The following is a 5,319-nucleotide window of genomic DNA, read 5'->3' as shown; positions in this document are numbered from 1 at the left end:
CTCTCCGATCAGGGCTGTTCTCAGCTGGCGGAAGGATTCCTCATGCTTTTCTTCCCACACCAATGGGGCTACTAGGGATCTACCACCATTGGTCTGTCCTACGAGGAGGTCTTGCATGGGGGCAGCCATCTTTGTGTACCCCTTAATGAAGCGACGGTAATATCCCACCAGGCCCAGAAACTGCCTCACTTCCCTCACTGTGGTTGGTCTCGGCCAGTCTTGGATGGCGGTGATCTTCTCGGGGTTGAGGGCGACACCTTCCGCACCAACCACATGTCCTAGGTACTGCACTCTGGGTTTCAGCAGATGACACTTTGAGGGCTTCAACTTCATCCCATACTTGGCAAGGGACGCGAACACCTCGGCTAGGTGCTCCAGGTGGGCTTCATACGTCTGTGAGTACACAATCACATCATCCAAGTACAGCAAAACGGTCCCATAGGCAGTCTTCTCTCGGTCTTCCGGTGCCACGGCCACCTGCCAGTACCCGCTGGTGAGGTCAAGGGTGGAGAAGTAGTTAGCGGTTCTCAGCGAGGCCAGGGACTCTTTGATGCGGGGCAGAGGGTAAGCATCCTTATGCGTTATCTGGTTAATCTTCCGGTAATCCACACACATCCGCATGGTGCCATCCTTCTTCTTAACCAGCACCAACGGAGCGGCCCAGGGACTACAGCTGTCCCTAATAACCCCTGCCTCCTTCATGTTCCTCAACATGTCTTTGGCGCATTGGTAGTGCGCAGGGGGAATAGGCCTGTATCTCTCTTTAATAGGGGAGTGTGTACCGGTAGGGATGTGGTGTTGAACCCCTTTAATCTGCCCAAAATCTAGAGGGTGCTTGCTAAAAACCCGCTCATACTCCTGTACCACCCGGTATACCCCTTCCTTGTGGTGTATGGGGGTATCATCAGTGCCGACATGTAGCTCTCGATACCACTCGCCTAACTCCCCCAGGGATGAGTGGGAACCGGCAGCAGGCGGTGTGACCGGGGGAACGGCTTCATGGATCGTGTGGGGATCTAGAGTGAGCAATTTGGCAAGGGTAGCGTACCGGGTGGTGCATGAATGCACACATATTGGTTTTATAATCTTATTGTATTACTTTATATTCTTATTTCACTTGTGCATATCTCCACCATAATCCTGGCTAAGAAATATAGCTTTTTTTGGGGTACACAGGTAGTAAGGTCTTCTTTCTATTTCTTTAGGGGTGATATAGCCTGGTGGAACTCTAGACCTCTAACATTATATATGCACCCTTTTTCTTTATGGTTCTTGGACACCTTATAACATTCTTCCATACATATATATCTTTCTCATAAATTATAAATAATTAGGCATTTTTATATATTTTATTTACATTTTCATAAATAACTTTTTACAAAGCATGGGGGACATTCTCACATACATATAATTTTCATGTACGCATTCTGAAAATTTACGCATAAACCGTACACACTCCTTTTTGTAACAATTTCTATAACTCATTCGCTGAACTCTCATCCCGGATATTCATTCTTACACCGAATTTCCTGTTATAACACAACATTCATGATTTTTATTCAATTTATTTTTATTTTTTAGGTTTATTAGTAGTGATGAGCGAGTACTAAAAAGCTCGGGTGCTCGAAGCTCGGGCCGAGCCTCCCAAGATACTCGTGTACTCGGCCCGAGCACCGAGCCCAATGTTATCCTATGGGAGACCCGAGTATTTTTGTGAAATGACCACCGGCAGCATGTGGAAACCCTAAAAATGGCACAAAAGTCTCCGAAGAGTGCTCAAATGACATGGCAACAGCATGGGGAAGACCCCTTGAAGCATTTATCACTCAAAAGTCACAGCTGTGAATAATTTTGTCCGCGTTTTACGCCATTTTTACGGACTCACCAGAAAACCTTCCAAAATGACACCAAAATGATTTTTCATAGCGGAAATGTTAAGGGCACATACCCAATAGTGAGATAGAGCTAATGTATGTTACTTTTTGAGATCAATACATGAAAGATTTTACGTAAAACATTGTGTGGCACTCCGATGTCCCTGAGAAGAGACGTACATAAAGGCCTCTGAGTCTAATGTGCCCATTTTGAGGAACTGAGTCTTTGTAGTATTTTCCTTTGCCAGGGCAGTCCAAAATTGTGAGGTTCACCAATGCCCCTGCATACAGACGTGCATGATGGCCTGTAAACCTGAAGTGCCCATTGTAAGGAAGTGGGTCTATTGTAGTATAGCCCTTAGGCAGGGCAGCCAAAAATTGGGAGGCTCCACGTTGTCCCTGGATAGAGACGTGCATGAGGGCCTCAAAACATTAAGTGTCCAGTGTCAGGAAGTGGGTGTATTATAGTATAGCCCTTAGGCAGGGCAGCCAAAAATTGGGAGGCTCCATGTTGTCCCTGGATAGAGACGTGCATGAGGGCCTGTAAACCTGAAGTGCCCATTGGAAGGAAGTGGGTCTTTTGTAGTATAGCCCTTTGGCAGGGCAGCCAAAAATTGGGAGGCTCCACGTTGTCCCTGGATAGAGACGTGCATGAGGGCCTGTAAACCTGAAGTGCCCATTGGAAGGAAGTGGGTCTTTTGTAGTATAGCCCTTTGGCAGGGCAGCCAAAAATTGGGAGGCTCCACGTTGTCCCTGGATAGAGACATGCATGAGGGCCTCAAAACATTAAGTGTCCATTGTCAGGAAGTGGGTGTATTATAGTATAGCCCTTAGGCAGGGCAGCCAAAAATTGGGAGGCTCCACGTTGTCCCTGGATAGAGACGTGCATGAGGGCCTGTAAACCTGAAGTGCCCATTGGAAGGAAGTGGGTCTTTTGTAGTATAGCCCTTTGGCAGGGCAGCCAAAAATTGGGAGGCTCCACGTTGTCCCTGGATAGAGACGTGCATGAGGGCCTCAAAACATTAAGTGTCCATTGTCAGGAAGTGGGTGTATTATAGTATAGCCCTTTGGCAGGGCAGCCAAAAATTGGGAGGCTCCACGTTGTCCCTGGATAGAGACGTGCATGAGGGCCTCAAAACATTAAGTGTCCATTGTCAGGAAGTGGGTGTATTATAGTATAGCCCTTAGGCAGGGCAGCCAAAAATTGGGAGGCTCCACGTTGTCCCTGGATAGAGACGTGCATGAGGGCCTCAAAACATTAAGTGTCCATTGTCAGGAAGTGGGTCTTTTGTAGTATAGCCCTTTGGCAGGGCAGCCAAAAATTGGGAGGCTCCACGTTGTCCCTGGATAGAGACGTGCATGAGGGCCTCAAAACATTAAGTGTCCATTGTCAGGAAGTGGGTGTATTATAGTATAGCCCTTAGGCAGGGCAGCCAAAAATTGGGAGGCTCCACGTTGTCCCTGGATAGAGACGTGCATGAGGGCCTCAAAACATTAAGTGTCCATTGTCAGGAAGTGGGTCTTTTGTAGTATAGCCCTTTGGCAGGGCAGCCAAAAATTGGGAAGCTCCACGTTGTCCCTGGATAGAGACGTGCATGAGGGCCTCAAAACATTAAGTGTCCATTGTCAGGAAGTGGGTGTATTATAGTATAGCCCTTTGGCAGGGCAGCCAAAAATTGGGAGGCTCCACGTTGTCCCTGCATAGAGACGTGCATGAGGGCCTCAAAACATTGTTCCCATTGCAAAGGAGCGGGTCTCCTGTCGTTGTAATGTCCATTCTGCAAAGAATGGGCGAAAAAATTTACCACTGGGGGTATACCTGAAACAAAGGCCTAACTCTTGTAACGGTCATCATGGTGGCGCATGAGGAGAAGGAGGAGCAGTCCAGCGATTATCCAAAGTCCAGAAGTGTGTACCCATGGGTGACTGGAGGTACATGGCAAATTCCCGTTACAAACTTTAAATTCCGCTCTCATTTGCTGGTGGTGTGGTGAAGTCTGGCCCAATCCAACCCTTGTTCATCTTGATCAGAGTCAGCCTGTCAGCATTTTCAGTTGACAGGCGGGTGCGTTTATCTGTAATGATTCCACCTGCGGCACTAAAAACACGCTCTGACAAAACGCTAGCGGCAGGGCAGGCCAGGACTTCCAAGGCGTAGAGAGCCAATTCATGCCACGTGTCCACCTTGGATACCCAATAATTGTAAGGCACAGAGGAATGTCGGAGTACAGTTGTTCGATCTGCAAGGTACTCCTTGAGCATCTGGGCAAACTTAGGATTTCTTGTGGCACTACCCCGCACCTCAGGGGCTGTGGTACGTGAGGGGCTGAGAAAACTGTCCCACATCTTAAAGACTGTTCCCCTACCTCTGGCGGATTGGACTTGTGCCTCTCTCGGCTGTACGCCTTGGTTGTCCACTGATTCCTGACCTATGCCGCTAGCGTTTTGTGAGGGGAATGCTTTGCCTACTTCCGTGACTATGGCCTTCCGGAACTGCTGCATTTTGGTTGACCTCTCCGCCTCGGGAATAAGAGACATAAAGTTCTCCTTGTAGCGTGGGTCTAACAGTGTTACCAACCAGTAATGATTGTCGGCCAAGATGTTCTTAACGCGAGGGTCACGAGACAGGCAGCTTACCATAAAGTCAGCCATGTGCGCCAGACTCTTAACAGCCAGGACTTCAGTAGCCTGACCAACACGTTGACTGAACATGCTGTCCTCCTCCTCCTCCTCCTCCTCCTCATCTACCCTGTCCTCTGGCCAGCCACGCTGAACCGAGGATATGACTGGTGTGCATGTCATATCCTCAATTTGGCCGGAGATTTGCTCCATGTCTTCATCCTCCTCCTCGTCATAGTCCTCCACTGCACGTTGTGATGAGACGAGGCTGGGCTGTGTGTTATCACCCACACCCACTACTGTTTCTTGCTGCAACTCATCGCGCTCCGCCTGCAATGCATCATGTTTGGTTTTGAGCAGAGACCGTTTTAGAAGGCAGAGTAGCGGTATGGTGACGCTAATAATGGCGTCATCACCACTCACCATCTTGGTGGAGTCCTCAAAGTTTTGGAGGATGGTACATAGGTCGGACATCCATCTCCACTCCTCAGGTGTTATGTGTGGAGTTTGACCCATTTCCCGACGGCTTAGGTGATGCAGGTACTCAACAACTGCCCTTTTCTGCTCACATATCCTGACCAACATGTGCAGAGTTGAATTCCAACGCGTGGGGACATCACACACCAGTCTGTGAGCCGGAAGATGCAAACTGCACTGAAAGCCGGCAAGGCCGGCTGAAGCAGTAGGTGACTTTCGAAAATGTGCAGACAGGCGGCGAACTTTTACCAGCAGATCAGACAGCTCTGGGTATGACTTTAGAAACCGCTGAACCACGAGGTTGAGCACATGGGCCACGCATGGAACATGTGTCAGCTGGCCTCGCCTC

Source organism: Anomaloglossus baeobatrachus, unplaced genomic scaffold (assembly GCF_048569485.1).
Source record: "Anomaloglossus baeobatrachus isolate aAnoBae1 unplaced genomic scaffold, aAnoBae1.hap1 Scaffold_67, whole genome shotgun sequence".
NCBI classification, from domain to species: domain Eukaryota; kingdom Metazoa; phylum Chordata; class Amphibia; order Anura; family Aromobatidae; genus Anomaloglossus; species Anomaloglossus baeobatrachus.
The sequence above is the reverse complement of the archived record's forward strand: the minus strand, read 5'-3'. Positions refer to the sequence as shown.